This window comes from Myotis brandtii, unplaced genomic scaffold (genome assembly GCF_000412655.1).
Source record: "Myotis brandtii unplaced genomic scaffold, ASM41265v1 scaffold521, whole genome shotgun sequence".
Lineage (NCBI taxonomy): Eukaryota > Metazoa > Chordata > Mammalia > Chiroptera > Vespertilionidae > Myotis > Myotis brandtii.
This window is the reverse complement of record NW_005369870.1, coordinates 40,996-64,770: the sequence shown is the minus strand read 5'-3', so window position 1 is coordinate 64,770 and position 23,775 is coordinate 40,996. Positions and strand designations below refer to the sequence as shown.

Genomic DNA, 23,775 nt, shown 5'->3' with positions numbered 1-23,775 from the left:
CCCCCACTGCCAGCCTGCTCACCCACAACTGCCTCCGCCCCCGCTGGCCTGATCACCCACAACTGCCCTCCCCTCCTGGCCTGATCGCCCCTAACCGCCTCTGCCTTGGCCCCGCCACCATGGCTTTGTCTGGAAGGATGTCCAGAAGGCCTCCCAGTCTAATTAGCATATTACCCTTTTATTAGTATAGATAGAGGCCTGGTGCATGGGTGGGGGCCGGCTGGTCTGCCCTGAAAGGGGTCCCGGATCAAGGGTGGGTGTCCTCGCTGGGGGATGTGGCCGGCCTGGGCAAGGGGCTGAGAGCCATTTATAGGCTGGCCACGCCCCCATCAGGGTGAGGGTCCCTGCTGGGAGGCGTGGCCGGCCTGGGTGAGGGGCTGAGGGCCGTTTGGGGGCAGTTTGCAGGCCGGCCAAACCCCCAGCTTTGCCTGGAAGGATGTCTGGAAGGTCTCCTGGTCTAATTAGCATATTACTCTTTTATTAGTATAGATAAAAGCCCAGTGACTGAAGGGTGGAACAACCAGAATGACTGGTCAACCAGTCGCTATGATGTGCACTGACCACCAGGGGGCAGACGCTCAACACAGGAGTTGCCTCCTGGTGGTCAGTGCGCTCCCACAGTGGGAGCAGCCACTCAGAGGGTGGGTCCACAGCTGCTCGACTGACCGGGGTGAGCGGCGCTCCCACAGCAGGCTGATCCCCGCAGGCCATGCCCCCTACCAGTGCATGAATCTGGGTACCAGGCCTCTAGTTTTAAAATGAAAATTATGTCCAATTTTTTAAAATGGATTTTACAGATGAGTAAAAAAAAGCCTCTGGGAAAATATATACCCAATAATAATTATCTCTAGTTAGAAATGTAATTTTTTCCTTTTTTGCATTAACTATATTTTAACATGGTTTTTTTTTACACAAAAGCCATATTACTTGTTTTGAAATGCTTAGATTTTTATAATAAATTTTTTGTTTAATTTTGATCACATTTGCTATTTTAATGAATATTTTAATATTGAAAATATGGGGAAGTTATAACTATAAATTGTAAGTTTTGAAGAAAAAAAAAAATACAAGTGTGTATAATGAAGAAATACTAGCTTTGGGAGTTTTAGACCCACGTTTAAGTTTTGCTCTTTGACTAACTAAAAGATCTGAATAATCTGAATAGCCTTACAGATTCTCAGTGTTCTTATCATAAAATAAGGAGAGTGCATCAAATAATTTCCCCTGACCTTTCCTGCTCTCCTATTCCGTTTTTTTGTAAATCTTGAGACCAGACTTTATGGCTGTAGCGAACCACTGCCACCTGGTGGCAGTTATCTAATGTGAAGGGGCTGCATTTAAGGTATAAAAACATCATTTTACATTCATTCATGTTTAAATTTGCCCAGCTACATTTGCTGGGCAAGTGCCAGCATCATGATTCATTCACTTTAGTGTTTTTATGTTTTTTAAATTTTTTTTAGTTAGAGTTGACATTAAATATTAGTATATAGTAGTTTCAAATGTACAGCATAGTGGTTAGACATTTATATAATTTCCAAAGTGATCCCCCATAAGTCCAGTACCCACCTAGCGCTGTGCATAGGTATTACAATATTATTGACTACTATTCCATTTAGTGTTCTAGATGATACAGGTCAAACAACTAACATGTGAGTGGTCACATGCTTGCTGTATTGCTTGAGGACATCATTTAACCACTTTTGAGTCTATGACTTCCCATCTGAATAATACAGATAATACTATCCATCTAACATTATTAGAAAATCTAGAGATGATGAATGTAAAATATCTCACACAGTCCATGGGAAAAAATATTTGGTCAATAAATGCTAGCAACTATCCTTGGAAAGGTTATTATCTAGAAGGTTGCCATCTAAATTCTAGACAAATATAGAAATCTGTGTAGTATGTGATATGCCTTGAAAATACAAAGAAGGCACATTCAGAAACTGTCAAAACCAAAGTTCAAATAGACTAGAGTATAAAGGACGTGTAGGAAATTGCTAACTATTTGGAATGGTACATTGCAAGTCCACTTTGGAGTTAAATACCAGGGAAGCAATGGCCAGCCATAGAATAACTTGGAGCAAAAAGTAAGATTAGCCCAGCTGGCGTGGCTCAGTGGTTGAGTGTCGACCTATGAACCAGAAGGTCATGGTCAGGGCACATGCCTGGGTGGTGGGCTCAATCCCCAGTGTGGGGCATGCAGGAGGCAGCTGATCAATGACTCTCTCTCATCATTGATGTTTCTATCTCTCCCTCTCTGAAAAACAAAACAAAACATCTGAGCTGAGCTTTGACAAGATTGCTATTAAACTAAATGTCTGTGACAAAGAAGTTCAAGAAGCCATTGTCAAAACACCAGATAATGAGCACAGAGGATGGCAAAGGAAAGATGGATGGAAATGACAGCAAGAAAATGCAACGGTGAAGTTGTAAATAATCTTTCTAGGGTGACTTAAGACATTGTAAGATTACAAATGACTACCTGAGACAAAGGGAGGCTAAGATGTGCGTGATGTCATGGGAACTACCAAACTACAGCAGTTGTAGGACCAGACTCCAGAGTTCCTGATTTGGGTCTAATACCCCCTTTTCCACCCAGGAAAGATATTAACCCACTGCCCACTCAGGGATGAACACTGAGCCAAACATGAGGTCAGCCTTCTCATACACCGCACAAGTATGTAGGAAAGAAACACATTTTTTTGTGACGATTTTCTAATGGGGCAGGGGCTTTGGGGACATATTATGACAGTATACTCATCTACAAGTATTAGGAAGGGCATTATTCTTAGAGGAAAATAAAATCCCAAGTGTGCCCCATTTTGAAACCCCAGTGGGATTTATAATGGCTTAACTTGTATTTGACATGAAATATATTTTTCTGGCATCTTAGAGAAGCAGGCAATTTCAGAGGTGATGTTTTGATAAATAGTAGCATAGATCAGGACAAATGACAGGAAGCTCCCATAAAATACTTTGACTAGAGCAAAGGCAAATAATGATATAATCCCCTGCAGCTGTATGTTTGGAACGGAGACGTTCTATTGTGGGGGGTGATAGGAAAAATAATATTAGAAAGAGACTAATGCTGAATGGCAGTCCTGGGAGATGGGGACTGTGGGATAATTCTATTATATGTGGAATAATATGGCTCAGAAAAAAGGCTACCGTTAACTGAGACTATTTGATTATCATAGAAGAGATGAAACACTTTTTCATCGTCAGAAAAAAATCAATATACAGCCACAGAAGAGAAGCCGTTTGATGATAAGGCAATAAAAGCTTCAAAGAGCAACTTGAAAATGTTTCCTAATTCATTTCAGCCTAAACTTATCCCGTGCCCTCTCTCGCCGCCCGCCAGCGCTGTCACGGGAACATGTTAGCCAGTCTCCTTGGAATCATTACCAGGTCTCCTTGGAATGGAAACTGTGTCAGACTCCGGGGGTGAGTGGGAGGAAGAATGGTCCTGGCAGAAAGAGAGGAAGTGTTTTTGCAATTTAGAGCCAGAAGTAAGTGCTGACATTGTCTCACATGTGCTTGGGGACAATGGCACATGCCAACCCTAACACGTCCACTTTTCCCAGTCCCTTGATTAGAGGCGTTTGGCAAGTGGCTGCAGAAGCCACAGCTCCCGCTCCCTCCCTCCCTGCAAAGCTCAGTCCCTGTCCTCCCTCCAGGAAATGTTGAAAGGGGACAGCCTGCTGCGTGGCTCAGCGGTTGAGCGTAGACCTATGAACCAGGAGGTCACGGTTCAATTCCCCGTCAGGGCACGTGCCTGGGTTGTGGGCTGATCCCCAGTGGGGGGCGTGCAAGAGGCAGCCAATCGATGATTCTCTCTCATCATTGATGTTTCTCTCTCTCCCTCTCCCTTCCTCTCTGAAATCAATAAAAATATATTTAAAAAGGAGGGGGAATAGCAGACACAAGTCCCACCTTTACATTATTAGTGTAATCCAGAGTGACTCTCCCCGTCTGCCCCCGCATGTGTTTGAAGTGAAACACTGTTTTCCGTACATAACTTCTCTGCCTCTCTTTAAGAAGCACACCTTTGGGGTGACGGAGGGGGTGGTGATGAACATTCACCTCAGCTGACTTCAGGGCTGTAGTGAGCAAAGCCTGTATTTTTTAGGCCAAAGTAGACAAAGTTAAGTTAAAGGAGCAGCTGCCAGTTGATGCTAAGATAGGAGAAAGGTTGGTTAATCGGGCTGGGCCGCCTGCCCTTGGGCCTCTCTCCCATCTCACGGAAATACATGGGGGTTCAGGGCACCTCGGATGGGCTGGCTGTGCTAGCTGCCTGCCGCTGGGCTACTGCAGTAGAGATGAGTAGCTGAGGGAAAGTTATATGGTTTATTTTAAGATAGCTTTATTTATGTATGACACAATGTCTTTTTTTTAAATAAATGTTTTCATTGATTTTAGAGAGAGTGGAAGGGAGAGACAGAGAAGAAAACATCGATCAGTTGCCTCCCGTAAGGACCCCAACCACGGTCCAAACCTGCACCCCTGGCATGTACCCTGACCTGGAATCAAGCAGGCCACCATTTCAAGCAAGGGCTGCTCACACCGGGCAGGGCTGCCTTACGTATCTTTTATTTAGATGCAAAATAACCACCTATTCGCCACATTTGACTTGTGCTTTCTCCTCAAGACTAACCTACTTGGTCCTGTTATAGTTCCCTGAGTCAACCCTTGTTAGACAATTATCAGTTAGAATACAAATAGGAGGAGGAAGAGAACTAACCTGAAATGCTGTCTATGCTAGCGTGTTGCTTTTACCTGAATGGGGTGTGGCATGTACCCTGACCTGGAATCAAGCAGGCCACCATTCCGAGCAAGGGCTGCTCACACCAGGCAGGGCTACCTTGCATATCTTTTATTTAGATGCAAAATAACCACCTCTTTGCCACATTTGACTTGTGCTTTCTCCCCAAGACTAACCTACTTGTCCTGTTATAATTCCCTGAGTCAATCCTTGTTAGACAATTAACAGTTAGAATACAAATAGGAGGAGGAAGAGAACTAATCTGAAATGCTATCTATGCTAACGTGTTGCTTTTACCTGAATGGGGTGCTTTGTAAAGCTGGGGCAGAATTCCTTTTAGGGTGAAAACTGATTTCTTTATTTTTAGAGAGTGAGCAAACCATTCTCATGGGCTACCCAGGTATTAAAGTGGGTCCCAGAGCCCAGGGCAGTCTGGGAAGGAGGAGAGGCAGGGAGAGGTCCCCAAATGCGGTAGGAGGCTAATAGGAGAAGGGGTGGGAGCCAGTGAGAAAGCTCCTGCATCAGGGATCACCAGGGAAGTTATTCTTTTAAATATTTATTATGCAAATTTCAATCAGGTACAAAAGTAGAATGCATAGTATAGTGAACCCATGCACTCAGCACTCACTTTCAGCAATTAGCAACTCACAGCTGATTTTATTTATTCCACATCCCTACGTACTCCCTCATTCCCAACCCCCAATAAATTATTTTTTTAATGTTGAAATTAAATTTATTGAGGTAACATTGGTTAATGACATTATATACATTTCAGGTACACAGCATTATAACTCAGAGTATCTGTATGCTCTATTGCATGCTTACCACCCAAAGTCTAGTTTTCTTCTGTCTTTACCCAATTTGCCCTTCCACTCACCTCCCCCTTTGGTAACCGCCATTGTGTTATCTGAATTCTGAGTTAGCTTTTGTTTGTTTTGTTAGTTAGAGAAATCATATTTTTTTTGTCCTTTTCCTTCTGCCTTACTTCATTTAGCATAACACCCTGAAGATCCACCCATGTTGTTGCAAATGGCAATATTTCATCTTTTTTTATGGCTGAGTAGTATTCCCACAATGAATTGTTCTGAAACAAATCCAAGACATTGTATCACTGCATGGATTACGCTTTAATCTGTTTGCTGAGCCATGATGTCTCTTCCCTCCTATTACCCAAACTTCAATAAAGATGGCCCCGTACACTGCTCTAGTGCCAGCGGTCTTCGGAGGAGGGCTAATAACGACAATGCCGGCATTCCAGCTAAAGTGGGCGGAGAACAAGACAGTCCTACGAAGCTTGATGCAGAGCTTCCGTGAATTCTTGGGAAGGAGGGGATGCTAGTTTCTATAGGAAATTAGAGGAGGGCTGCATGCAGGGCCGTGTGTGTGTGTGTGTGTGTGTGTGTGTGTGTGTGTGTGTGTTAGTTATTACTGAAATGAAGAATAACTCTAAAAGACTGGAAGACTTGGGGACAGCCAGACAGCTGACATCTGGGTTACATATTCCAAGTTTCCTTTCCTTGAAAGAAAATACTAAATTTAAACACCATCTTTCAATTTTTCACTCAACAATTTCCCTTTCTGTCTCTTCCACAAATGCAGTCTCTAGACATCAACGCAAGGCATTTATTCTCCACAAAGCCTTCCAGGCACATGCAGTCGCCGGAGAGGAATTGTTGAACAGTCCCAACCCCAATTAAGTTTTCAGCCGCTTTCTGTAACCCTGGGTAAGTTACTTTTCTTTAATAACTTGTGGTGAACCAGCAAACATTACCAGGAGTTATGGAAAGTGGACCTAGATACTCACATAATTCTCCCCAGCATTCTCAAGGGGGAAATGACAACAAAAACAAACAACAATGGAAAATGGGGACAAGAGTTGGACTAAAGATAGATTTGCCAGATTAGTAATTACCTTTAACTTTATAAACAGAGAAACTTGGTACTTGATATTTCATTATCTAAGAACCGTCTACATAGTTGATAATGGCCCAAATGTGTCCCATGTTGAATACACCTTTTTTGCACACTTGTAGCATGTGTTACAGGTGAGTTATTTCCAGAATATTTTATCTTGAGACTTGTTATTCAGATGCTAATGGAAGAGAATATTGTTTTTTCTTCCACCAAAGAAAATGACATCTTTTCTATCTGATAATCTGCCTTTCTGTTTTAGGAAAAGACAGAGACTCCGAGAAACAAAAACTATAAGCAATATTAAGACAATCTATTGCTGAGAATATTGCTAGAGGCTTTAGAAAATAATAGAGACATCCACTAGATGTCACTTGATGTTTGCTTTTTTGTCAATGTGGTACATAAAGTTCTTTTTAAAAAAAACAGTTTTATCTGCAATTATGAGTCCATGGCTCCCAGAGGATCCAGACTGGCAGAAAACAAGCTGCAGTCACATTTGAGTGAAAGCAGGCAGCAGTCATTACAGGAGAACAATGATTATAACTTTAAGGAAAACCGGGGTGGTTGCGGGGCTTTGCACAATCCCTCCTGGCATCTGGGAGGACGAAGAGAAGCCAGCAGCTTTGCCCTCCTGCTGTGTTTAAACAAAAAAAAATGGAAAATTGTAATGAACCGCTACATTTTTCCTATCTTCCATTTTCTTTTTTCTTTCTCCCCATTTTTAGGAGAATGTACCGTTTGAAAGTCTTGCCCTTTCCTGAAATTATTTTGGAGCATTTTTAAGGCCAATTTTTGTTTGGGTTCATATTTCTACTCACGAAATTAAAACTGTTTTAATCCACATTATCTCAGGGAAAGGCATGTGACAGAAGTAAATGGGGAAGATGGCTAGGAATTCTGTGAGGGCTCCCTGGGGTTATCCACTTCCTGTATTTGCTCAAAATCTAATAATCAGCTCTAGTAGAGACCATGTATCCTGGGGTTTTGTTTTGTGTAACAGCTATTTGTTTATTTTTTTTAACTGTCATTGTATTTTGGCTTCAGGATGGTTAAATAAGTCTCAGTATTAAGTAAACTTCGCTGACCCGGCCTATTTCCTGTCTTGTCAAACCTTTCCTTGTAAGAATAACAGTGTTCTTTTATTTGGTAGTGTGTGCTGTGATGTTTTTGGCATGCTCACCATTTTTGACTTGCAAAAATTTGTGACCTCAAGTGTGAGAGAGTGAATGCTTGCTTTAGTACCTCATAGGGTCCCAAGCCTAAAACCGGCCCTGCTGCATGCATGTGAGAGTTGCGAAAGAATTATCAGCACATTCATTCCCCAAACATCACAAATAAGAAACAGGGATAGATTTTTTAACTGACTTACTAAAATTATTAAACCGATGAATGCTTGAACGTCTTGCTGCTACTAAACTTACATAATTCCTCAACTTGACCTAGCTGAACAAAGACATTTTATTTACTGTGTTCTAACACATTCATATTTTTAAAAAGGTATTTTCAAGCCAACATACATTATGTGGCAATACTAACTGTTAGAAGAGAAGAAATATCTTTCTGGCTCAATCTTTACATCGAAATTTTGGTCAAATGGATTCTATAATGTAAAAACCACCAAAATCAAAAGTCTCAACCAAGGGTCCCCCCCCACACACACCCACCCTTTTTAAAGTGTGGCTATTTGATAGCATTCGCTCTGTCTTTTGACTTGTCTTCCATTTTTTCACAGTGTAGACATTCTGAGACTAAAAACCTTACTTTTAAAGATTGACAACTGCTAAATATTTATCTTGAAATGTTGAGAACTAAAGGGAACATGAAGAAAGCAGATTGGGTTGATTTGAGGATGAGTTTCTGAAAATCTCAGCTAACAATTTTTTTCTAAATATCTGAAGCAGGTAGAAATTGATAAAAAATATCACCAGGCCTCTGTTTTTTCTTTTTAGTCTAGAAATAGTGTTATAATAAAGAGCCTATGATAGGTAGTAACAAGTAAAAAATTGAGGACTGAAAAGACCCATTTATCATTCTGGTCTGAAGTGCTTTTCCTCTAAAGGTCTGAAACACAGACTATAAACTCAATTTAATATTGTTTTAAACTTGCCATCAAACTTCCCTCTATTGTTCATTGTCATAAAGTATGTCTTCTTTTTCAGAGCTGCACTGAGAATTAAATAGTATCAAGATTTATTCCATTTATACCACATACCTATGCTTTCCTATACTGTAGTACAAAACACTATTTTATTATCTTTCTTTTATAGAAATAAAACTGAAGTACAGTAATACTAGAAATTGATTTATCACCTTTTTTACTTTTCAATGTAAAGCTATAATTGACATAATAAAAATGAAAAGTATTTTAAAAATTAAAAACCAGAATGTTTTTTAAAAAACCCTTCAGTCTAACCGGTTTGGCTCAGTGGATAGAGCGTCGGCCTGCGGACTCAAGGGTCGCAGGTTCGATTCCGGTCAAGGGCATGTACCTTGGTTGCGGGCACATCCCCAGTGGGGGGGTGTGCAGGAGGCAGCTGATCGATGTTTCTCTCTCATCGAGGTTTCTAACTTTCTATCCCTCTCCTGTTCTCTCTGTAAAAAATCAATAATAAAAAAAAAATTTAAAAAACAAAACAAAAACCTTCAAATAAAGAATATGAAAACCCAGAATAAAACCCATGAGTTACTGGCAGTCTTAGCTTCACTGTGGAGTCATTGTGGGTATGGGCCTTGAATTCAGACTGCCTGGGTTCAAACCTTACCTCCGCCACTTACAAACTGTGGATTTGACCAAGTTAATTAGCCTCTTTGTGCTTCAGTATCCCCTTCTGGTAAAGTAGGGGAAATCATATTTTTCAAACCCTATTTTTTAAAATGTCTAGCACAGGGCTTAGTCCTGGTAAGAGTTCAGTAGGATCTATTATCATTATCTTTATTATGAAGCCAGACAATTATGTCTTTACTGACTTTGGCCATTTTTATAATATCTGCCGTGTTTGCCTGATGAAAACTTTGTGAAGAGTTGTGTGTTTGGGGTCAAAGTTGTGTCACTAAAGCACCTGGAAGTACATTTTGAATTTGGTTTGTGATTAATTCTACCACCTTAATACAAACACAAAAATAAAATTGTTATAAATTATTCATGTTTGTAATAAATTGAAAAATATTTTTAAAAAGTTCGTTACATATATACAATAAAATATTAGTTGGCTATATAAAAGAATGAAATCTTACCAGCTGTGACAGCATGGGTGGACCTGGACGGTATTATGCTGAGTGAAATAAGTCAGTCGGAGGAAAACAAATACCATATGATTTCACTTATATGTAGAATCTACAGAACAAAATAAATGAACAAAATATGAACAGACTCAGGCACAGAGAGTAAAGTGGTTGTTGCCAGAGGGAGGGGGACTGGAGGACTAGGTGAAGGGATTAAGAAGTACAAATTGGTAGTTACAAAATAGTCATGGGGATGTAAAGTACAGAATAAGGAATGTAGCCAATAATCTATATATATTAAACCCTAATATTCAAATAGACCGAACAGTAGAACAACCGAAGAACTGAATAACCAAACAACCTGTCACTATGATGTGCGCTGACCACCAGGGGGTGCGCGTGGAACATGGCGGGTGTCGGCAGCAGGTGGCAAAGCGTGGAACATGGCAGGCATTGGTCATGGTGGGATGGTGGAGCAGGTTAGCGGGGGCACCAGACCAAGGCAGGGCACCAGTCGCTGTCATCAGGGAGAGCCACTGGTGGTTACTGAAAATTCTTTGCTCCCGTGTGTCGTGGTCCCGCCCGGTGCTCACACCCGCTGCTGGCGTCAGAGCTGCCACTCGCGCCCACAACTGGTGCCCAGCGCTGGCCCCGATCATTAGGCACCATCAGCGGATGCGAGCAGCGCCTGCCAGCCCCCATCACCCCTCAGGGCTTCTCCACCTCCCTCTGCTCCTGAGGGGCGATCGGGGTGGCAGCCTCCTCTCACATATGCTGCCCGCGACGGTCCTGCTCCCACCCACAGCCAGCGCCAGCCCTGCTCCCACCCGCTGCTGGAGCCGGTCCTAATCACTCTGCACCATTAACAGGTGTGAGTGGGGCCGGTGCCATCAGTGCATGGGAATGGCATTGGCAGGAGTGGGGCTGCCGGCAGACAGGTGACCAGGGGCTGCAGCTGGAGAAGCCGGGCGGGGGCATGGAGGATGGGCTGAGACCCATCCCTGTGCCCACCGCAGCCTCGCAGCCCACAGTTCCTTTCAAGGTGCACGAATTTGTGCACTGGGCCCCTAGTAATAACTGTATGGTCAGGTGGGTTCTGGAAATATTGGAGGGAACACTTTGTAAAGTATATGATTGTCTAACTACTATGCTGTACACATGAAACTGATATACATAACATTGAATGTAAAGTGCTGTTGAAAAGTAGAAAAAAATTGCTTTAGAATATCTATTAATCTAGAGATATTTTGCAAAACTATTGTTAAATATTTGCCCATTTTAGAGAGAGTGAAGTGAGATAGTGGGCAAAGTAAATTATATCCACTTGCCATTCATTCTTTCTTTTTTCAAAATTAGTCTAGCCCAGTGGTCGGCAAACTGCGGCCCCTTGAGGTGGCTCTTCCACAAAATACCACGTGCGGGCATGCACATACAGTGCGATTGAAACTTTGTGGCCACACTCAAGGGGCCAAAGAGCCGCATGTGGCTCGTGAGCCGCAGTTTGCCAACCACTGGTTTAGCTCGGCTGGAGTGGTTCAGTGATTGAATATCGACCTATGAACCAGGAGATCATGGTTCATTTCCTGGTCAGGGCACATGCCTGGGGTTTTGGGCTTGATCCCAAGTAGGGGGAGTGCAGGAGGCAGCCGATCAGTGATTCTCTTTCACCATTGATGTTTCTATTTCTCTCTCCCTCTCTCTCCCTCTCTGAAATCAATAAAAATATATGTTAAAAATCAGTCTAAAATATCACCCGTATTTGTAAATCATTGACTTGTGATAAACACAAAAATATTCCCATAACAGTCTTACTACCATATGTAAGATTGTTTAGCAATCTTAATGCCAATGAATTAAAAGGTCATCTGATTAGATAAATCATCTGATTAAGAGTAGAGCAAATTAAGTACTATGGTTCTACTGGCAGCAGTTTGGTCTAAACAAGAGGGCTCATCAAATATGCAGCTGCAGTATTTACAGCAAACATATTGAGCAAACTAATACAAATGGAATACAAATGATGAAATTCAGACATCTTAAAGTGATCACTCAGTCTGTCTTCAATCCAGATGCACACCAGAATATATTTTTTTAAGTTTGTTGAGATTATGGAATTCTTCTGTGTTTTTCTTCCACTATGTGACATTTTCCACCACCATTTGATTTGAGTTTGCAAGGCCAGCATCAGAGATGTGCTTTCTTTCTTCCTGGGACCAGGCTTGCAATTCCAGTGGACCTCCAGTAGATGCAATGGTGCCCCTTGAAATCACATGTCCGTGTCCACACAGGCAGGCGGCCTCAGGAGTGATAAAAAGAGTCAAAGGTTGTATAATTTTTCCCTCAACTACACAATTTTATATGTTAAGTGCCTTATACTTAGAGATAAGTGCAACATTTATCAGACTTCCTACTATCTCAGAATAGAAAAAGATCTTAAATTTTGAACTTAGGCAGCCTTTTCAATCTTCCACAGTTATTCATATTCTCCTCATACTTACTCCTCATACATATGTAGTTAAAAAAAAATAATCTGTTTTGATTCTTATGACCATTAAGTGAGATGGAACATTATTTTCCCCTTTTTAATATAAATGACTTAAACTAGGACTCTCAGGGGAATCCTACATCTTTTGACCTTTTAAACAAATTCTTTTGATTCTACCATCACCATGCTTACAGCGTGATACGCTATGATGTGCCCCCAGGCTTAATTTGATTTAGGGACTTTCTTAGGGTTTGCCTATCTTTAGATCAAATAAAAAACAAAAAGCCTTTGTTTCACCAAAGCATTATATTATCCTAGTCTTCATTCCATTAGGAGAGACATGCTATTTCTTACATAGAGCTTATCATGGCAAAGGCCCTATTTGCACTTCCAAAAATACCACTCTTTTTGACTTTTTCAAGTTTCGACAGGAATTTTAAAAAATGAGAATTTTGAGGTAGCAATAGCATGACAATCTTAAGATGGTGCATTTGCAAATACCAGCATATTCAGAGCTTCTTCCCTTTTTAAGTACCTTTGGGGACATTTATAATTGTTTCTCCATCTGTCTCCCTGCCTCCTCTCCCAATAGCTCTTACTTCCCATTTAGGCATCAGTGTGGATCTAGGAAGGTTGTGTCCACTAGGGGTTCTAGTGCATTCCTCTCCTGGCCAATGATTGGTTCAATAGTAGGCATGTGACCTAAGCCTGTCCAATGGGAAAAATTTGAGACTTTTGCTGGGCATCATCAGTCACAGATGCCCACTCTTTCCCAATGGACTTGAATGAGGAAAGATTAGCCCCAACAGACAGTACCAGCATCTTAAAATGAAGAAAGGTGCCAGCTGCAGGATGGAGCCAACACTGTGGTGTGTGAAGCAGAAAGCAACAGAAGGGCTTGGATACTTGGTGACCTCTTTGATGCAGTCTTGTCTGGAATCTCTCTACCTCTAAGCACTTTAGAGGAAAGAAATACATTCTCTTTTTTATTCTTTAAGCCACACTGAGTTGAGGTTTTTGATTCCCTACAATGTTTGCATCTTAACAAATACAGTACCTATTTTTTCCACATTATGGCTCTACTAAGCCTGCAGAAATTGCAGGACTAGCCTCTTCTAGGTACCGGATGCCTCGTTTTAATGGGACCATGCTCCTTTTAATGGAACCTAATTTTTTAAAGGCACATTTAAATTGCACAATCAGGACTTAAAATCATGACAAAAAGTGATTACATCTAAAATATTCTAAACCCTGGTACAATATCATCATGCTATTAGCTGTGATGGAGCTGAGAATCAAAATGTGCTTTGGAATGAGTTATTTTATTTTATTTTAAACTAGAGGCCCAGTGCACGAAATTTGTGCATGGGTAGGGTCCCTGGGCCTGGCCGGCGATCAGGGCCAATCTATGGGGTGACCGGTGGGGCGATCAAACTGGGGACCCTGCTGGCATCCGCTTGGCTGGCCTGGGGCCTGCGGGCTGGGGGAAGCTCCTGTATCGAGCGTCTGCCCCCTGGGTATCAGTATGTCATAGTGACTGGTCGTTCCACCTGTCATTCTGCCATTGGGTCGATTTGCATATTAGGCTTTTATTATATAGAATGTCTTGCAGTTTTCTGAGATATGTTTTAATTGCTTCAGCAAGGTGCTGAAATACTTTATGTGTGTAGTTTTAGAAGCCAATAAAGAATAGCAGTCCTCTGTCTTCTTCATTTTGAGTCACAACACTTTCAACTGTTTATTTTCTTTGCTTTTTATTTCTAAATCATTTGCATATGCAGCTATTTCCTTATCTTTTTTAAATGTAGGCACTCTACAGCTGTTCTTCTGCAGCTGATGATAATTCAGATTTCTTACCATACATACCCCTTTGCTACACACTTGCCCACTCTGCCTTCCTACTTCCCGTCCTCCCAATATAATTGTATAACAAGATTTTGGCTAAATGTAAGCTCAGCCATATAGTATGTGTTTATGTAACTTTTTTTCATTAATGATAGCCTCTTTTTTTGGTTGTTGTTTAGTTTTTCATGTGTTTATCATTAATTCCTCCCCAAATTCTTCTATGGAATACTGATGTTCTCTTGAATAGAGTTGAACACTGAGATAATCTATCAGTTTCTTTTTCCTTTCCCTTTTTTCTAGATGCTTCTCTCTCTGATCTCTGCCTCTGCCTCCCACCATGACTGACTGCAACCCAGCCTGCTGTACAGCTGCCATCCTGGGAATTTTAGGAATCCCCTTTATCTCTGACCCTCGGGGGATTGCCTGTCACCTGGATCCCATGCATTCCTGCTTTTGGCTTTATGCCCTCATTTTGGTGGATCCAGTCTCTTCTATTTTCTTTAAGAAAGTTATTTTAGATGAGGTACAACAAACATAGTAAAGTGTAATAAACTTAAGTGTCCAGTCCAATAACTATTTTGTAATTATTCTTGTAACTACCATCCAGATCAAGAGATTGACTATCTCCAGCACTCTATAGGGATTTCTCCTGTCACTTCCTAATAATACCTACACCACCACCCCCAACAAGGCCATCGCTAGTCTGACTTCTATCACCATCAATAGTTTGCCTGTTCTTGAACTTCATATAAAAGAATCATAAGGTATGTAGTCTTATATCTGGCTTTTTTTTTACTCTTCATTAAGTTTAGAGAGTCATCCATGTTGTTGCATGTACCAGTAATTTATTCTTTTGTTTGCTTTTTACTATGGTATATAGTATAAATGTAAAGTGTTTGGATATTATAGTATAACTAGTGGCCTGGTGCATGAAATTTGTGTGTGTGTGTGGGGGGGGTTGTCCCTCAGCCCGGCCTGCACCCTCTCCAATCTGGGACCCCTTGAGGGATGTCTGACTGCAGTCGGACATCCCTCTCACAATCTGGGACTGCTGGCTCCTAACCGCTCACCTGCCTGCCTGCCTGATTGCCCCTAACTACTCTGCCTGCTGGCCTGCTCACCCCCAACTGCCCCCCTCTCCACCGGCCTTCTCACTCCCAACTGCACCTCCCTGCAGGCCTGCTTGCCCTGAACTGTCCCCTGCCTGCCAGCCTGCTCACTCCCAACTGCCCCCCCTGCCAGCCTGCTCACCCCCAACTGCCCTCCCCTCCTGGCCTGATCACCCCTAACTGCCTCTGCCTCTGCCCCGCCACCATGGCTTTGTTTGGAAGGATATCCAGAAGGTGTCCTGGGAGGTCTCCTGGTCTAATTAGCATATTACCCTTTTATTAGTATAGATTACAGCTGCTACAAATAGTCTTGTACCCATCTTTTGTTGAACACATGTGCTCATTTGTTTTGGGTGTATCACCTAGGAGTGGAATTGCTGGGTCACAGGGTAGCCACTAACTTTTTGAGAAATGATGCAGTTAGAATTATTTTTGGTAGGTTATGTATTGGTTAGGCCAGACTATGCTACAAATAACCATCACAACTTATGGTGTCATTTATCAAGTCTCTTCTGACTCAGACAAGTCTGCTGGAGGTCAGGTAACCCTGCAGGGCAGCTGTCTCTCCTCTGGCCTTCCAGTGATCCAAACTGCTTCCATCCTCTGGCTCTACCATCTCAACATGAGGCCTCTTCAGAAAGCGTGGCACTCACATCTCTCTCTTTAATGCTTTGGCCAGGATGTGGCACAAGTCACTTCTGCTCACAGCCACTTGATCAGAACACGTGGCCTTGCCTAACTGGGAAGTGCAACCTTCTGGATTCCAGGAAGAAAAAGGGAAACAAATATTGGTGTGAGTAGTGTCTGCCACACTTCACATACCTGGCAATACCTCTGTTCTAATGTCATATAGAAATGAAAGTTTGTCCAGGTGCTAAACTATAGGTAGAAAATAAGTACTTTCTTTGGAGTCATTTCTCCATTGTCTTTTAGTGTCCAGTACTACTTTTAAGAAATCCACCACCACTGTGATTCTTTATGTTTTTCTCTTTGGAAGTATTTAGGATTTCCTCTATCCCTCATATTTGGACATTTCACAATGATATGCCTTGGTGTGGATATTTTACGTTTTTATTTTTTATTATTGTATTTTTGTACTACTTTCTGGAAGATTTTCTCAATTTTACCTCTCAATTATTTTATATTAATTTAAAAAATTGTTTCTACTTATATATTTGTAATTTGCATATTTTTCTTGTTTACTTACTATTCTCTTTTTATTACATCCTGTTGTTTAATGCATGCAATAACTGTTAATTAATAAAAAGTTTCTTTAAAGTTTTCTTTTCTTGCATTGCTTCTCTTTTCTCCATGGTTTATTCTCTCCCCACCCCCCACTTTTATTTGTAGTTGCTTTTGATTTTTAAATCTTTTCTATTAGAGGATTTTCTTATACACCTGGGGATATTTGGCTGTCTGTTTACATCTAGGTGTCCAGGACTAAAAAGTTGACTGGAAGCCCTTTGTACTTGGGAAGGACTTACCATCTAGTGAGGTTCTCTGTTGAGTGATGAGGTGGGACCCAGGCATTCATTGGGTGACTTCCATGTATTGGTAGGGACTGTACCTAATTGTATTGTCAGTATTGAGTATTGGTAGTTTTTTTTTTTTTTTTTTATTGGGGCAGGTCACTTTCTTCAAAGAACTTGCCAGTTTCCTCCATGGGGAGTATAAGCTTGGAGTACATTCATGGAGCTAAGGGAAAGTTTCTAACTCTCACCCTTCAGAATGTGGCTGTCATTGAATCCCATTTCTGTTTAGCTCCCTGGTGTCACTGAGTCCAGAACCCTGCTGGTTCAGCATCTCCAATGGTGACATGCATTGACCACCAGGGACCATCTTGTTTTCTCCAAGGACAGGGGAGAGATACTCACCTGGCTGTGGGGCAAAGGGAAGGGTCCATAACTTATGCAGACTTTTGACTAATTCTTTGTTTTCTTGCTCCACCCATTCCTTCATCTTCATAAGCACCAGGGACCATAAATTCCTGACCTTTCCAAAGCTCTTTAGAGCAACTAATCTTGCTTCTTCTTGGCTTCCTCTTTTTAGGTTTTATTAGGCTTTTAGGTTTTATTAGCTTTCTCTGTTCTGCTCATTCAGCTATTCCTCTTCTCTCAGCTTCCCATCTTCCAAAACATAGCTGATAGTTCTTGTCTAATGTCTCCTCTCCCATACTTTTATCATTGGAGTTTACACCTTTATTAATTTCCTCACTGTCATTTCCAGTAAGTTGTAGAGAAATTTTACATAAATGCTTTCTAAAAATTTTTCCATGTATAATTTGAGTCAATTATTTTCTAAAGCTAAAATACAATCACATCACTCCTCTTTTTAAAATCTGTTCATCTGCAGCATTAATTCTAGCCTTATGTTAGCACACAAAATTTTGCATGATGTGACTCTTAGTCACTTTTCTAATCTTAACCCCACAATCCAGCATACAGGATTATTAGCTATTTTTCAAACATGTCTGCCCTTTCTTATTTTCAAAGCCATGCGTAGACTGTTCCTATCACTTGGAATCTACTTTTCTTCTTCCCATGAACATCTACTCATACTTCACCTCCCCTCTGAGGCATACTTTGACTCCTCCAGACCAAAGTCATTCTTTTCCTATGTGTTCACATAACAGTGAATCTATGTGTATAAAATCAGTTCTATTTTCCCAATCTACCATGGAGAATTTAGATGTAGTATTTCCTAGGCTCACAGTGGAGGATTGCTGCACATATCAGCCATCAAGGACTAAGATTGTTGCTTCTTTGAAATTTTTAGCATTTGGTAAAGTGCCTTTGATATCTCATACATATATGTCTATATATCTATATATCTATCCTATATAATAAAACTCTAACATGCAAATCGACCTAACAGGGGAATGACTGGTCGCTATGACATGCGTTGACCACCAGGGGGCAGACACTCAATGCAGGAGCTGCCCCCTGGTGGTCAGTGCGCTCCCACAGGGGGAGCACCACTCAGCCAGAAGCTGGGCTCACAGTTGGTGAGCACAGCAGCGGAGGCGGTAGCCTCTCCCACCTCAGCGTCACCACTAAGGACCCCTTGGGGGATGTCCACCTGCAGGGAGTGGGCCTAAGCCAGCAGGCGGACATCCCCCAAGGGGTCCCGGACTGCGAGAGGGCACAGGCCGGGCTGAGGGACCGCCCCCCCTCAGTGCATGAATGTCATGTACTCGGCCTCTAGTATATCTATATCTATATCTATATCTATATCTATATCTATATCTATATTTATATCTATATCTATTTCTACTAGTATATCTCTATCTCTATCTCTATTTCTATATTTATCTATACCTATATCTATTTATATCTATTTGTGACCAATGAATGAAAAAGGAAAAGATGGTACAAGACCCCTTGGGTGTTGTAAACAAGGGCACCAAAATGCAAACCCCTCACCTGGGAAGTTGGACTTTCAGGTCCCAATTTTTGCCCGCCTTGGGGTGCAGTAAATACTCCGGCATAACTCACTCCTGTCTTCCTGCTCTCAGTGTGCTCCCCTGCCAAAGAGGGAGAGGGACACCTCACAGAATGCCATCATATTTTGGAGAGGGATTAAAAAACTGCTTTGCGCTTCCAAACCTTTCGGGCCAGCTCTGTTTCAAACTCTGCACCTGAATTGTTTTTGTAATTGTGCCAGATAAGTCCTTCCTTACCAATGCCTGGACAGCACCACTGGGGAATGTCCTGCCTCCAGGCATTGTAAGCTACCCACCACTGAGGCTGTGCTGTTCACATTGGCAGCCACATCCTTTGGTAAATATCACCAAGGCTTTTTACAAGATGTGCCTGATCTCGTTTGCTCAATACTGACCTCAGATGAGGCTACATGCAAGTTCCACCCCACAGCTGTCTCACTTGGTAACCATGTCTCAGGCCAGGCTTTGTTTTGTAAAAGAGCCAGCTGTATGGAAAGTCCCAACAACTGCAAACACTCTAAATAGAATAGAATCCTCAGTTTTTGTTGCTGAGGCGTTCAGGTAGGAAAACCTGCTGGAGATCGCTCCCTCTCAGGGCACCCATCTCAAGGTCCACGAGCCTTTTCTGACAGCTGCCTGATTGGAGACTTCAAACCCATTGTTCCTTCAGAGTGTTCCTTCCCAGCATCATCTTTGCAGCCAGTCAGACATGGCATTTTGTTCTCTTTTGCTTTCCCACTTTGGCAGGTTATTTCCCTGTTTTAAATAGTTTGCGCTCCTATAAAATAGGGCTGGTTGTGAGAATCCAACAAGATAATGTGTATAAAGCAGCTGGCATATAGAAGGCATCCTCTTCTGGCATTTCTCTTCTCAGAAAAAGCACTGAAGTTCTCCCTAGTATTTTTTTTTTTTTTTTACCATTTGTTCTTTTAAAAAATTTCAGTCTTTTCCTATTTTGTTCACTGTGTTGTCCTCTTTTATTCTTCCTTTTTTCAGGGTGTACATATTTTAGTTTAAATTGTTACTTTAAGAGCTTAAATTTAACAAATTTAGTTGAATTTTTTTAAAGTTTTTTTTTTTTTTATTGATTTCAGAGAGGAAGGGAGAGGTAGAGAGAGATAGAAACATCAATGATGAGAGAGAATCACTGATCGGCTGCCTCCTGCATGCTCCCTACTGGGGATCAAGCCCAAAATCCAGGCATGTGCCCTGACCAGGAATCAAACCATGATCTCCTGGTTCATTGGTTGATGCTCAACCACTGAGCCACACTGGCCAGGCAAATTTAGTTACATTTTGATCAGATCTTTTATATTTAATTTGTTATTATTTCCTTGTTTTTTGTTTTTCTTTTTAAAAAATCCTCACCTGAGGATTTTTCCCCCCATTGATTTCCAGAGTGAAAGGGAGATAGGAGGAGGGGAGAGAGAGAGAAACATCGATGTGAGAGACATATATCGACTAGTTGCCTCCTACAAGCACTCTTACAGGGAACTGGGAGCGAACCCACAACCAAGGTACATGCCCCTGACCGGAAATCGAACCCATGACCCTTTGGGTGGTGGATGATGCTCTAACCATTGAGCAAAACCAGCCAGGGCTATTTCCTTGTTTTTTACTTATATTTTCTGTCTTCTTTTTGGCATTTTTATTTCTCTTTGTTTGGCAGCTTTAAAGATAGTCCCAAATAGAGTGAGAAAGATTTTTTTTTCAGGCATTTATCTTCATGGCTAGAAGGATTAGAGAGCCAGGCAAGCCCAGATGTGGAGGTGCTGGTATTTTGGAAGGGGAGTTTTTGGGAGTGGTGGCAGGGAGGTGTAATGGCTGGGAATCAGAGTCACAGGAATTTAAAGACAAGAAATGAAGTACAGTGGGGCCTTGACTTACGAGTGTCCCGACTAACGAGTTTTTTGAGATACCAGCTGTCTCTTGGCAGATTTTTTGCATTGAGTTGATAGAGTAATTTGAGTTAACGAGCTCCTTAATGAGCTCCTTAATGAGCTCGGACTCAAAACGAATTAAACTCATAAGTCAAGGCCCCACTGTACCATATGAACTCTTGAAGCCTGACATATTGCCAGAAACCAAAACTACTCTCTAGGGCAGCGGTTCTCAACCTGTGGGTCGCGACCCCTTTGGCGGTCAAACGACCCTTTCACAGGGGTCGCCTAAGACCATCCTGCATGTCAGATATTTACATTACGATTCATAACAGTAGCAACATTACAGTTATGAAGTAGCAACGAAAATAATTTTATGGTTGGGTCACAACATGAGGAACTGTATTTAAAGGGCCAGAAGGTTGAGAACCACTGCTCTAGGGTATTTTCCTCGGCTCCCTCTTCGCTGCTCTTCCTTTTCTCTGGATCTGTTCTGTTCTCTTCCCATTTCGAACCCATTCCATGGTGGCCACCCCAGCCCCCAGTCCACATGCTCTTTTTACAGCTAAGAAGCCAATCTCTCAGTTTCCAAGTCCAAAAATGTCAAGAAAGGAGTCTAATTGGACCGATTCCGCTCTTCTCACCAGGCCACAGGTCACTGGCCTGCTGATGTTGAGCTGCGGTTAATCAGAGTCCACTCAGGCCCAACTCGACATTGTCAGGCAGCACACTTAGAGCTCTGTGGCTTCCTGGGCCTGCCCCTTCCAGCTGATGGTCAGCCCTTAGGAGACAGTGGGGACAGAGTTACAGCTCCAAACATAGCAAGCAGTGCACTGGATTTGATAAAAAGACATAAAAATGTTGGGAGGCCGATTTTAAATGAAAAATTTCTAAAAATACAATGAATATATCAGAAAAAGACACTAGCCTATGATATAAATTGTTTTTGGAAATTTCCTCTGGTAAAAATTTGGATACTGGGTTGAACACACTCCTTCCTTTAGAAACTTTTCTTTATGTGAAAACTGTTGGCAAATAATTCTGCAGTGATAGCTCCCCAGTTTTAAAAACTTACCCGTGGAAGCTCCTAAGACACGGCGTCACAGGTTGCGTCCCTAGCTCACTGAGGAGGGAGAGGCCGAGGGGCTTGGGCCCCAGCTGAGCCAGCTTACCCGTCCTTAGGGTCTGATGGGAAACAAGCCCTCAGCTGCGTCTCCCGCACACATCCCACACGTAGGCTCCACATGTTTGACACAAACATTAAACGTTACCTGTAATTCTCTTTTCTCAGATTGCATGTGTCAGGTTTCAAAGCATGCCTCAAGTTCTCCCACATCTCTCTAGGGGAGATATAATCAAACCTTCTGAGCTTTTCTGAGTTCTTCCCCTCCTGTCCTAGTTTGCTTAGCTATTGTCTTTCCCTCCTAGTCTCCTCCCTTCTCTTCTCCTCTTCCCCAAGCTCTCACTTGCACCTGGTCATGGTAAATCGTGTTCTCCAACTCCCCCAACACAGCTTTAGAAGTAACCCTTGAGGATATCTGATCAGGGAGTCCAGCCCCATATATCATCAGAATCCTCACTCTGAGAACATGGGACTATGGCTCAGAAGGCCCAAACTGACAATGTTGCTGCCACTGGATGTGACATCTAATTTTTCCTTTTTCTTTTCTTCCTACGTATCTACAACAAGTCCCTCAGGTTGAATAATAAAGATGTTTTACTCGGCTTCTTCTCTTTTATTTCTATTTTGTCAAAGCCTGCTGCTGTAAAGGGGGGATGACAAGGCACAAGGAATTTACTTCTTATTACAACCGTGAAAACCGGGAGTTAAATCTTCATTACTTTTCCCCACTCATTTTCATTAATTAAATCTGAAATGTTACACATTGACGTCCTATTCAGCTTAGTGGGTTCTTTAAGAAACAAGGGTTTAAGGTACCTCCTTCATCGACAATAAAAAATTATTTCACTACACTTTAATTTATAAAAAAATGTAACTGACCCACAAGAACAGTATTTCAACAAACTAGGTGACAAATGTCAGACCAAGAAAGGAATTATTTATTGCTTTCAGCAAATTTTCTTCTTTTTGGCAAGAATCCTTTGAAAGAAATGGGTCAGTTTCATGCTATTATTGAAAATAAATTCCAAGGACGGAGTGAGTTAGTGCTTTAGACTGTTTTTTTACATAGCGAGTGTTTCATGAAAGACACACCCGAACAGCACAAGACCAGGGCTTGGGGACCTCAGTCTGTTCCAGAAAACAGAGTTCCCACAAAACGGCATAACGTGCTGCTATCAGGTTACGGGACTTGCCGCAATTGCCTAATATAACAGTGAGTTCGGGGCGCTGCTGTGGGTACACGGAGTCACCAGGGGGATGACTTAGGCTGAGTGGTTGTAGCAACCCAGGGCACAGCTCACCGACAGGCCAGAGCTCCACCTCAATGTTCAACCCAGGCCAAGGATACCCAGCAGTAAGCTGTCCAAGGCCTTTCCTCCTCTCCGAGGTAATCTTTCTATCAGCTGCTGCTTCTTTGATGCCAGGGTCAGGGAAAGGAGAGCATTTAATGACGCTGCTGTTCTTGAGTTCATGCCTCTGATCGCCTTTTCTTCAGAATCACAAAATGATTTCTGACAAGGTCTCTGATATTTTTCCCCTATGCAGGGGAAAAAAAAAATGGTTTGTTGACTTTCTATAGCAGGTTCAGGATGGTGATGATGGTGGCTTAGGATTAAATTTAGTTATTTTATATCAAGTTTCAATCAGTATCCATTCTTGTTCCTAATTCTTGACCCAGTCCAGATCCTGACCTGAAAGGAGCCAGGCTTACTAGTAGAATTTATGGAGTTCAGTGATTACAGCCAGATGACAGGGTTGAATGCTGATTTCACACATTTATGAAAGTGACAGAATGCTTAGAAGACAAGACCCACTTCTCTTCAATGTGGTTGGTGGTGTTTCCAGTTGAACTTAGCTCATGAAGGCTCCCAGGAGTGAAGCCCAGCCTGGCTCACTGGAAACTAGGAGAACTCTGGTGTAAGTGTGAGAAAAACCTGGAATTTGATCTATACATTCATTTCTCAGTTCCTGTTCATCCACACAG

At 42.0% G+C, this 23,775-nt stretch overlaps 1 long non-coding RNA gene across 1 annotated transcript; it reads left to right on the top strand.

Annotated features, from left to right (window-relative positions):
• The first annotated feature begins 2,295 nt into the window (after positions 1–2,295).
• Positions 2,296–14,995, top strand: LOC106728025. Its single transcript, XR_001364254.1, has 4 exons — positions 2,296–2,430; positions 3,333–3,453; positions 6,371–6,495; positions 14,845–14,995. It is a non-coding gene; the product is annotated as an uncharacterized LOC106728025 (long non-coding RNA).
• The last annotated feature ends 8,780 nt before the right edge of the window (positions 14,996–23,775 follow it).